This window comes from Prionailurus viverrinus, unplaced genomic scaffold (genome assembly GCF_022837055.1).
Source record: "Prionailurus viverrinus isolate Anna unplaced genomic scaffold, UM_Priviv_1.0 scaffold_49, whole genome shotgun sequence".
NCBI classification, from domain to species: domain Eukaryota; kingdom Metazoa; phylum Chordata; class Mammalia; order Carnivora; family Felidae; genus Prionailurus; species Prionailurus viverrinus.
In genome coordinates, this window is record NW_025927612.1 from 2,711,038 (window position 1) to 2,723,601 (window position 12,564).

The window sequence follows — 12,564 nt, forward strand, 5'->3', positions numbered from 1 at the left end:
CAACAAAAAGAAATAAAAGGCATCCAAATTGGTAAGGATGATGTAAAACTTTCAGTATGTGCAGATGACATGATTTCCTACATAGAAAACCCTAAAGATTCCACCAAAAAAATACTAGAACTGATAAATGAATTCAGTAAGATCATGAGATACAAAATCAATATTCAGAAATCCATTGTACTTCTATACACTAATAATGAAGTAGCAAAAAGAGAAATTAAGGAAAAAATCCCACTTACAATAGCACCAAAATAATAAAATACCTAGGAATAAACATAACCAAGGAGGTAAAAGGCCTGTACTCTGAAAGCTATAAAACTTTGTTGAAAGAAACTGAAGATGACATAAATGGAAAGATATTCCATGCCAATTGAGTTGAAGAACAAATGTTAAAATGTCCATACTACCCAAAGCAATCTACAGATTTAATGCAATTTCTTTTTTTGAAGTTGTAGTAATGTGTTTTGTTTTACTTTTTAAAATTATTTTCTCTTTTTATTATTTATATTTTAGTTAGTTAATATACAGTGCAATATTGGTTTCAGAAGTAAAATTCAGTGATTCATCACTTACATAAAACACCCAGTGCTCATCATAAGTGCCCTTATTAACACCAATCACCCATCTACCACCCACCTCCCTCCATCAACCTCAGTTTATTCTCTATCATTAAGAGTCTATTATGGTTTATTTTCCTTTCTTCTCTTTTCTTGCCCCTTCCCATATGTTCATCTGTTTTGTTTATTAAATTCCACATATTAGTAAAATAATGTAATATTTGTCTTTCTCTGACTTACTTATTTCCCTTAGCATAATACATTCTAGCTCCATCCACATCATTGCAAATGGCAAGACGCCATTTTTTATGGCTGAGTAATATTCCATTGTATATATATACCACATTTTCGTTATCCATTCATCAGTCAATGGACATTTGGACTCTCCAATGTAATTTCTATCAAAATAATAACAGCATTTTCCTCAGAACTAGAAAAAACAATCCTAAAATTTGTATGGAAGCACAAAAGACTCCGAAGCAACCTTGGAAAAGAAGAACAAAGCTGGAGGTACCACAATCCCAGATTTCAAGATATACTACAAAACTGTAGTAATCAAAACAGTATGACATTGGCACAAAAATAGACACATAGATGAATGGAACAGAATAGAAAACCCAGAAATAAACCTAGAATTTTACGGTTAATTAATCTCCAATGAAGGAGGCAACAATTAGCAATGGAAAAAAGAGAGTCTTTTTTTTCTTTTTTTTTTTAAGTTTTTATTTAAATTCCGGTTAGTTAACATACAGTGTAATACTAGCTTTAGGTGTACAATATAGTGATTCAACACTTCCATACAACACCCAGTGCTCATCACAGCAAGTGCCCTCCTTAATCCCTATCACATATTTCACCCATCCCCCCACCCACCTCCCCTCTGGTAACCATCTGTTTGTGCTCTACAATTAAGAGTCTGTTTCTTGTTTTGGCTCTCTCTCTTTTTCTTTCTTCTTTCTTTCTTTCTTTCTTTCCTTCTTTCTCTCTTTCTTTCTTTCTTTTCTTCTTTCTTCCTTTCTTTTTCCTTCTTTCTTTAATGAAATTTATTTATTTATTTAGTTAGTTAGTTAGTTATGCTATTTATTTATTTAAAATATAACTTATTGTCGAATTGGCTTCCATACAACACCCAGTGCTCATCCCAACAGGTGCCCTCCTCAATGCCCATCACCCACTTTCCCTTTTCCCCCACTCCCCATCAACCCTCAGTTTGTTCTCTGTATTTAAGAGTCTCTTATGATTTGCCTCCCTCCCTCTCTGTTTATAACTTTTTTCCCCTACCCTTTCCCCATGTTAAGTTTATCTGTTAAGTTTATCAAGATCCACATATGAGTGAAAACATAGGATACCTGTCTCTGACTGACTTATTTCACTTAGTATAATACCCTCCAGTTCCATCCATATTGCTGTAAATGGAAGCATTTCATTATTTCTCATTGCCAAGTAGTATCCCATTGTATATATAAGCTACATCTTCTTTATCCATTCACCAGTTGATGGACATTTAGGCTCTTTCCATAATTTGGCTATTGTTGAGAGTGCTGCTAAAACATTGGGATACATGTGCCCCTATGCGTCAGCACTCCTGTATCCCTTGGGTAAATTCCCAGCAGTACTATTGCTGGGTCACAGGGTAGTTCTATTTTTAATTTTTTGAGGGACCACCACACTGTCTTCCAGAGCTACTGCACCAGTTTGCATTCCCACCAACAGTGCAAGAGGTTCCCATTTCTCCACATCCTCTCCAGCATCTATAGTCTCCTGATTTGTTCATTTTAGCCACTCTGACCAGTGTGAGGTGCTATCTCAGTGTGGCTTTGATTTTTATTTCCCTGATGATGAGTGACATTAAGCATCTTTTCATGTGTCTGTTCCATCTGGATGTCTTCTTTGGAAAAGTGTCTATTCATATCTTCTGTCCAGTTCTTCACTGGATTATTTTCTTTTCAGGTGTGGAGTTTGGTGAGTTCTTTATAGATTTTGGATACTAGCCCTTTATCTGATATGTCATTTGCAAATATCTTTTCCCATTCAGTCAGTTGCCTTTTAGTTTTGTTGATTGTTTCCTTTTTATCTTGATGAGGTCCCAATAGTTCATTTTGCTTTTAATTCCCTTGCCTTTGGAGATGTGTTGAGCAAGAAATTGATTGCTGCGGCTGAGGTCAAAAAGGTTGTTGCCTGCTTTCTCCTCTAGGGTTTTGGTGGTTTTCTGTCTCACATTCAGGTCTTTCATCCATTTTGAGTTTATTTTTGTATATGGTGTAAGAAAGTGGTCTAGTTTTATTCTGCATGTTGCTGTCCAGTTCTCCCAGCACCATTTGTGAAAGAGACTGTCTTTTTTCCATTGGATACTCTTTCCTGCTTTTGTCAAAGATTTGTTGGCCATACATTCGTGGGTCCACTTCTGGGTTCTATATTCTATTCCATTGGTCTATGTGTCTGTTTTTGTGCCAATACCATACTGTCTTGATGATTAAAGCTTTGTAGTAGAGGCTAACATCTGGGATTGTGGTGCTTCCTGTTTTGGTTTTCTTCTTCAACATTACTTTGCCTTCTCAGGATCTTTTGTGGTTCCATTCAAATTTTAGTGTTGTTTGTTCTAGCTTTGAGAAGGATGCTAGTGCAATTTTGATTGGGATTGCATTGAATGTGTAGATTGCTTTGTGTAGTATTGACAGTTTAACAATATTTTTTCTTCCAATCCATGAGCATGGAATGTTTTTTCCATTTCTTTGTGTCTTCTTCAATTTCCTTCATAAGTTTTTTATAGTTTTCAGCATATAGATCTTTTACATCTTTTGTTAGGTTTATTAGGTATTTTATCGTTCTTGGTGCAATTGTAAATGGGATAAGTTTCTTGATTACTCTTTCTATTGCTTCATTATTGGTGTATAAATAGGAAACCTATTTCTGTACATTCATTTTGTACCCTGTGACTTTGCTTGATTCACGTATCAGTTCTAGCAGACTTTTGGTGGAGTGTGTCAGGTTTTCCACGTAGAGTATCATGTTGTCTGCGTAAAGTGAAAGCTTGACCTCTTCTTTGCCAATTTTGATGCCTTTTATTTCATTTTGTTGTCTGCTGATGCTAGGACTTCCAACACTATATTAAACAACAGTGGTGAGAGTGGACATCCCTATCGTGTTCCTGATCTCAAGGGGAAAGCTCTCAGTTTTTCCCCATTGAGGATAATATTAGCTGTGGGCTTTTCATAAATGTTTTTTATGATGTTTAAGTATGCTCCTTCTATCCCGACTTTCTTGAGGGTTTTTATTAAGAAAGAATGCTATAAAAAAGAGAGTCTTTTCAACCAGTGGTGTTGGGAAAACTGGATAGCTGCATGCAAAACAATGAAATTAAACCACTTTCTTACACCATACCCAAAAATAAACTCAGAATGGATTAAGTACCCAATTGTGAGATGTGAAATCATAAGAATCCTAGACAAGATCACAGGCAGTAATGCTTCTGATATCTCTCCTGAGGCAAGGGAAACAACAACAAAAAAGCAAAATAAAGTATTAGAACTACATAAAAATAAAAAACTTCTGCACAGTGAAGGAAACAGTCAACAAAACTGAAAGGCAACCTATGGAATGGGAAAAGATATCTGCAAATGATATATCTAATAAACAGTATCCAATATGTGTAAACAACTTATACAACTTAACACTCAAAAAACCCCAAATAATCCAATTTAAAAATGGGCAGTATGGGGCGCCTGGGTGGCGCAGTCGGTTAAGCGTCCGACTTCAGCCAGGTCACGATCTCGCGGTCCGTGAGTTCAAGCCCCGCGTCGGGCTCTGGGCTGATGGCTCGGAGCCTGGAGCCTGTTTCCGATTCTGTGTCTCCCTCTCTCTCTGCCCCTCCCCCGTTCATGCTCTGTCTCTCTCTGTCCCAAAAATAAATAAACGTTGAAAAAAAAATTAAAAAAAAAATGGGCAGTAGACATGAAGAGACATTTATCTAAAGAAAACATACAGATGGCCAACAGACACATGAAACAATGCTCAACATTATTCATTATCAGGGAAACGAAAATCAAAATCACCATGAGATATCACCTCACGCCTGTCAGAATGGTGAAAATCAAAAACAAGAAACAAGTGTTGGCAAGGATGTAGTGAAAAAGGAATTCTTGTGCCCTGTTAGTGGTAATGCAAACTGGTGCAGCCACAGTGGGAAGCAGTATGGAGGTTCCTCAAAAAATTAAAAATAAGTGTGCCCGGGTGGCTAAGTTGGTTAAGTGTCTGACTCTTGATTTCAGCTCAGGTCATGATCTCATGTTTTGTGAGTTCAAGCCCCACGTCAGGCTCTGCACTGTTAGTGCAGAGTCTGCTTGCAATCCTCTTTCTGTCTGTCTCTGCCCTTCCCCTGCTCATGCCCTTCCTTATCTCCCTCAAAATAAATAAAAAAACTTTTTTAAAATAAATGGAATTGTTATATCATATAAGTTCATGTTTAACATTTTGAGTTTCAAACTGTTTTCCAAAGTGCACCATTTTACGATCTTGCCATCAGTATATGAGGCTTCCAATTTCTCCATATCCCTGTCAATATTTATTATCTGTTGTTTTGACTTTAGTCACCCTAGTGGGTATGAAGGGGTAACTAATTGTATTTTTCTTTGTGTTTTCCTAATAACCAATGATGTTTGAGCATCTTTTCGTGCACACATTGGCTATTTGTATGTCTTCTTTGGAGAAATGTCTATTGAAATCCTTTGCCCAATTTTCCATTTAGTTATTTGTTTTGTTGTTGACTTAAAAGATTTCTTTATCTATTGTGGATACAAGTTCCTTATGAGATACATTATTTGAGAACATTTTATCCCATTCTGTGTGTTGTATTTTCACTTTCTTGATGATACGTTTGGTAGCAAAAAATTTTTTTTTTAATTTATTTATTTTGAGAGAGCAAAAGAGAGCATGGGAGGGGCAGAGAGGGAGAGAGAGAGCATCCCACACAGGCTCCACACTGATAGTGTGGAGCCTGATGTGAGGCTTGAACCCATGAACTGGGGGATCATGACATGAACTGAAATCAAGAGTCAGACACTTAACCAACTGAGCCACCCAGGCGCCCCCCAAAAATTTGATTTTGGATAAATGCAATTTGTCTATTTTTTTGTCATTTGTGCTTTTCTTATTTTATCTAAGAAAGTTTTACATAATCCAAGGTCACAAAAATTTATTCCTATGCATTCTTCTAAGAAGAATGTTATATGTACATTTAGCTCATACATTTTGTCGATAATCCATTTTGAGTTAATTTGTGTATATGATTTGAAGTAGAAGTCCAACTTCATTCTTTTCCATTTAGCTATTTGGTTGTCCTAGCACCATTTGTTGAAAAGACTATTCTTTTCCCAATTAAATTGTCCTGACACTCTTATAAAAAGTCAATTGACCATAAATGTAAGGGGTTATTTTTGGACTCCCAACTCTACTGTATTGATCTATATTTCCATTCTTATGCCAGTACCACACTGCCTTCATTACTATAGTTTTGTGGTAAGTTTTGAAATCAGAAAGATTGAGTACTCCTATTTTGTCCTTTCTTTTCAAGACTATTTTTGCTATTGTGTGCCCTCTTGAATTTCCATATAAATTTTTTGGATTCATCAACTTCTTCAAAAAATCCAGGTGGAATTTTGAGAGGGATTGTGTTGAATCTGTTGGGGAGTATTGCCATCTTAAAAAGACTGACCAGGGTAATAAGAGGATTTATTAAGTCTTCTGATCCATGAACATGAAATGCCTTTCATTTAGGTCTTTTTCAATTTTTTTCAATAATATTTTGTATTTTTCAGTGTAAGTCTTTCATTCTTTTGTTAAATTTAATCCTAAGTATTTTATCCTTTATGATGCTATTGTAGATGAAACTGTTTTCTTAATTTCATTTTCAGATTCTTCATCACTAGTGTATAGAAATATAATTTATGTTTGTATATTGGTCTTGTATCTTGTCATCTAGTTGAATGCATGTGTAAGAATATGTGTGAGAGTGTGTGTGTGTGTGTGTGCGTGTGTGCATGTTTTAGATAAAGAAGTTGCTCAGGAAGTCAGTTACAAATAATAATCATGGGTTGTTGGATAATAGTAATGGAGTAAAGCAAGCCATTTGTATTGTTGCATATAATTCATTGTAGGAATGTAACTACTCTACCACTCATCCCCTATAATTGGTGCAGAATTTGCAATATATCTGTAAAAGTTGTTTGGGTGTTGATGAACTCATATAATCTAACTGGGAGTAAAGAGATTATTAATGCCTAAGATTCAGAATTAGTAAAAAGTGAAAGCAAAACTCTTTTCCAATTCTTTCCTGTTTTACTCTAGTTTTTATGAATTCCTTCACATTTTGCTTCAGTAAAAGCAAAAGTTAAGAAAAGTACAATCTTTTCAGTCAGCTGAAAGCTACTTTAGATGCAGTTACCCTTCCCATTCTTCTTCCCATGAAACTGTTCCCTCTTTATTTACCTGGCATACAATACATATCAGTCCTACTCCAGAGAAACAGTATAGCATGGGAATTAAGTGTATGAGCTCTGAAGTCAGACTGCCTAGACTCAAATCTCACACATGCTATGTATTTGCTATTTGATCTAGGTAACTTACCTTTATTTTTTCTTGGCCGGAATTGCCCCATCCTAAAATGGAGATAATGTTCATGACTTCACTTTGGAAGATTTTTATGAGGATTATATGTATAAAGTATTTATAACAATAGTAACAATATACTGTTAATGCTCAATAGATGCTAGCCTGTCATTAATATTACATGCCAGTCAGTTTGCACATAAGAAAACAGATATAGCTATCTCCAGGCTGGGAATATTTAAACATGAGCAAAAACTAAATATCCCATTTTAGCATTAGGTCATTTGTGTTCTCTTGACCTACTGAGGGAGGGGGTTTCTAAAAGATACTTTAAAAAAAAACCTGAAGACATGAATAAGAAAGTGACAGAGGAGATAGTGAAGGACATCAAGAAAGCAGAGAAGAGGAATAGGAAAGAGAAGAAAGTTAGAAGGAGAAGAAACCAAGGAAACCAGAGAGAGGAAAGAAGGTGGTTGGGGAGAGGGAGTATATAAGAATAAGGTTCATAAAAGTAGGGGAGAGAGAGACAGAGAGACAGAAAGACATAGAGACAGAGACAAAGGGTGGGAGGGAGGCCGACCTTGTAATAGAGAGCTAAGAGCTTTATTGAAGTTTAACAGAAAAGAAACCTTGTTTGAAAGGAAGAGACTGGCTATATTTAGTACTGGGTAGGATGTCAGTTCTGAAAATAAACTGCTCCCAGAACCAAATGTAATCCTCTGTGCTGTTGTCACCTGCAGCAGGCTGGCCTCCCTTCTAGGAGAATGAGGAACATGGACACATCAGCTACCTCAGAGCTCCAACATTGACAAGGACTTGCTTTGCTCTGTCTCCTTGCTCCATTATCAAGTTTTAAAACTCCTGATTAATGTGGAAAAAAGTTACATAGCAGGAGAAAGTGAAATATATGTTAGTATATATGTGGGGCAGGGAAGTGTCTTGCTAAATAAACACCAGAATCTAAACACCATGTGGCCAGATGCTTAATACAATATTCGCCACCTCCATGGTACACTTCTGATACCTGAATGTGAACACAGGGGCCCAGCAGGAAGTATGAAAGGCCATATAAAAAGATATACTTAAAGTACACAATACGTGGCATAGAGGTTAAGTCCTGTGGAGATACCATGTATATACCACTTAGGGAGCTCACATAGGTCATACAGACAGGCAAGGTCAGGCTACAGTACGAAAAGACAGAGACTTAAAGTACATTTATACACACACACACTGTGTTGGGAAAGTATAGGTGATGCTTTTCACTGAAATGGGAAAAAAACTAGGATAAAACAGGTATTTTTATGGAAGAAAATATATTTTTTAAAAGTAAACTCTACCCCTAACATGGGGCTCAACTCATGACCCCAAGGTCAAACAAGAGTTGCATACTCTACAGACTGAGTCAGCCAGGTGCCCCTATGGAAGAAAATGAAGCCAGAGTTCCAGAATTCTAATTTCCAATTCTTTCTTTACATTACTTCCACCGTTACTCCTCTCTCATCTGGACTGTTGCAATAGCCTCCTAATTATTCTCCTTATCTGCACCCTAAGCCCCGCTCCTAAATATGTACTCCATGGGGCAGCCAGAGAGATCCTTTTATTTTTTTACTGTTTATTTATTTATTTTGACAGAGAGAGACCATGACCAGGGGAGGGGCAGAGAGTGAGGGAGTGAGAAAAATCCCAAGCAGGGCCATACTGCAGTTCAAAGCCCAACGTGGGGCTTGAACTCATGAAACATGAGATCATGACCTGAACTGGAACAAAGAGTCGGATGCTAAACCAACTGAGCTACCCAGGTGCCCTGAGAGAGATCCTTTTAAAATTACAAATCAGATTAAAAAAATTTTTTTAAAGGGGGGCACCTGGGTTGCTCTGTCAGTTAAGTGTCCGGCTTCGGCTCAGGTCATGATCTCATGGTTCATGAGTTCGAGCCCCGCATTGGTCTCTGTGCTGACAGCTGGGAGCCTGGAGCCTGCTTCAGATTCTGTCTCCCTCTCCCTCTGTCCCTCCCCCGCTCATTCTCTCTCTCCTCTCTCTCTCTCTCTCAAAAATAAATAAATATTAAAAAAATTTAAAAATAAAATTACAAATCAGATTATGATACTCCTCTGGATCCAGCTCTCTGCTACCTCTCTGGTTCTCTTCCTAGAACATTCCAAGCACATTCTGGCCTCAGGGATTTGCATTTACTCTTCCCTCCCCGTGGGAGATCCTGTGCCCATATAGCTGAAGGTTCTTTTCTCTCACTTTCTTTGAGACTCAGCTCAAATGTCACCTAATGAAAGAGACTTTCCATAACCACCATACATCAAATAGCAACCCCCTTATCCTATATCACATTTGTTGGATAAAGGAAGATGATGGGTGGAGATGTCTGATAAGCTGTTGGATATGTGACTCTAGAGTTCACTTAGGAGGTCTGGAGCAGATTTGGGAATTTCCATCATTCCAGGCGAGGATAACAGCATTTGCAATGGTCTAGAGGTAAGAGAAAATGTTACATTTAAGGACATTTTGGGACTTTTGAAAACACAGATTTTTTGGTTTCACCCAAGATCTCTTGAATAAGAATCTCTGGAAGTAAGACTTAGGAATATGTAGTTTAATAAAGTTCCACATATTATACTGATGTGCAGCCATGGTTGAGAACCACTGTTTGAAAGATACACGCACCTACACCAAATTTACTAGTAATCTTCACACTGCCAAACTGGTAGATACTTTATATATCTCGCTTGACCACTCTGTTGGAATTGACCACTAGTTGGATCAACTATCACTCAACTTCAAACATTATACTTCCTTGGCTTCTAGGCACCATACTCTCATGATTCTCCAGACACATTTCTGACCATATCTTCTCAGTCTATTTTATAGACTCCTTTCCTGCCAATCCCTTAAATATCTGTGCTCTCCATGGTTTTGACTTATACCTTTCTGGCACTCTAACATTCTACACACTCTCCTACTAGGCTCATCCATTCACATGACTTATATCTGTGTACTATTGGTGCCCATATTTCCATTCATGATCCATATCTTCTTTTTTTCTTGTTTCTTATATTTTTATTTAAATTCTAGTTAGTTAACATACAGTGTGATATTTGTTTCCTGTGTACAATTTAGTGATCCATCACTTTCATACAACACCCAGTGCTCATCACAACAAATGCCCTCTTTAATTAATTAATTAATTAATTTAAGTATAATTTATTGTCAAATTGGTTTCCATACAACACCCAGTGATCATCCCAACAAGTGCCCTCCTCCCTGCCCATCACCAACTTTCCCCTCTCCCCCACACCCCCATCTACCCTTAGTTTGTTCTCAGTCCTTAAGAGTCTCTTATGGTTTGTCTCCCTCTCTCTCTGTAACTTTTTTACAAATGCCCTCTTTAATCCACATCACCCATTTAACTCATTTCCCCAACCATCTCCCCTCCAGCAACACTCAATTTGTTTTCCAAACAAAGTCTGTTTTATGGTTTGCCTCTCTCTCCCCCTCCCCATGTTCATCTGTTACATTTCATAAATTCCATTTGTGAGTGAAATCATATAGTAATTTTCTTTCTCTAACTGACTTATTTTGCTTAGCACAGCACATTGTAGCTCCATCCACATTGTGGCAAATGGCAACATTTCATTTTTTATGGCTGAGTAATATTCCATTGTGTGTGTGTGTGTGTGTGTGTGTGTGTGTGTGTATACCACATCTTATTTATCCATTCATCAGTCACTGGGCACTTGGGCTCTTTCCATATTTTGGCTATTTTAGATAATTCTTCTATAAATATCGGGATGCATATATCCCTTCAAATTATTATTTTTCTATCCTCTGTGTAAATACCTAATAGTGCAATTTCTGGATAGTAGGATAGTTCTAGTTTTAACCTTTTGAGGAACCTCCATACTGTTTTCCAGAGTGGCTGCACCAGTTTGCATTTCCATCAAGAGTGTAAGAGGGTTCCCTTTTCTCCACATCCTTGCCAACATCTGTTGTTTCCTGTGTTGTTAATTTTAGCCATTCTGACAGGTGTGTGGTGATATCCCATTGTAGTTTGGGTTTGTATTTCTCTGATAATGAGTGATGTTGAGCATCTTTTCATGTGTCTGTTACCACCTGGATGTCTTCTTTAGAAAAGGGTCTATTCACTGGGACACCTGGGTGGCGCAGTCAGTTAAGCGTCTGACTTCAGCCAGGTCACGATCTCGCGGTCCGGGAGTTCAAGCCCCGCGTCAGGCTCTGGGCTGATGGCTCAGAGTCTGGAGCCTGTTTCCGATTCTGTGTCTCCCTCTCTCTCTGCCCCTCCCCCGTTCATGCTGTGTCTCTCTCTGTCCCAAAAATAAATAAACGTTGAAAAAAAAATAAAAGGGTCTATTCACATTTTCTGCCCATTTCTTACTGGGATTATTTGTTTTTTTAGGGTGTTGAATAGTATAAGTTCTTTCTATATTTTGGATGCTAACTCTTTATCAGATATGTCATTTGCAAATATCTTCTCCCACTTTGTAAGTTGCCTTTTAGTTTTGTTGATTGCTTCCTTCACTGGGAAGAAGCTTTTTAACTTGATAAAGTCCCAATAGTTTATTTTTGCTTTTGTTTTCCTTGCCTCAGGAGACATGTCTAGTAAGAAGCTGCTATGACCAATGTCAAAGAGGTTACTTCCTGTATTCTCCTCTAAGATTTTGATGGTTTCCTGTCTCACATTTAGGTATGTCATCCATTTTGAGTTTATTTTTTATTATTTTTTAAATGTCTATTTATTTTTGAGACAGAGAGACAAAGCACTAGAGGGGGAAGGGCAGAGAGAGAGGGAGATACAGAATCTGAAGCAGGCTCCAGGCTCTGAGCTGTCAGCACAGAGCCCGATGCAGGGCTTGAACCCATGAACTGTGCAGTCATGACCTGAGCTGAAGTCAGATGCTTAACCAACTGAACCTCCCAGATGCTCCAATTTTGAGTTTATTTTTGTGTATGGTTAAAGAAAGTAGTATAGATTCATTCTTTTGCATTTTGCTGTTCAACTTTCCTAACACTATTTGTTGAAGAGACTGTCTTTATTCCATTATTTCCTGCTTTGCCAAAGATTAGTTGATCATATATTTGTGGGTCCATTTTTGGGTTTTCTATTTTGTTCCTTTGATCTATGTATCCATTTTTATGCCAGTACTATACTGTCTTGATCACTACAGCTTTGTAATATAACTTGAAGTCTGGAATTGTGATGCCTCCAGCTTTGCTTTTCTTTTTCAAGATTGCTTTGGCTATTTGGAGATCAATGAAACCAAGATCTGATTCTTTTAAAAAAATCAATAAAATTGATAAACCCTAGCCAGACTTATCAAAAAGGAAAGAAAAAGGACCCAAATAAATAAAATCACGAATGAGAGAGGAGAAA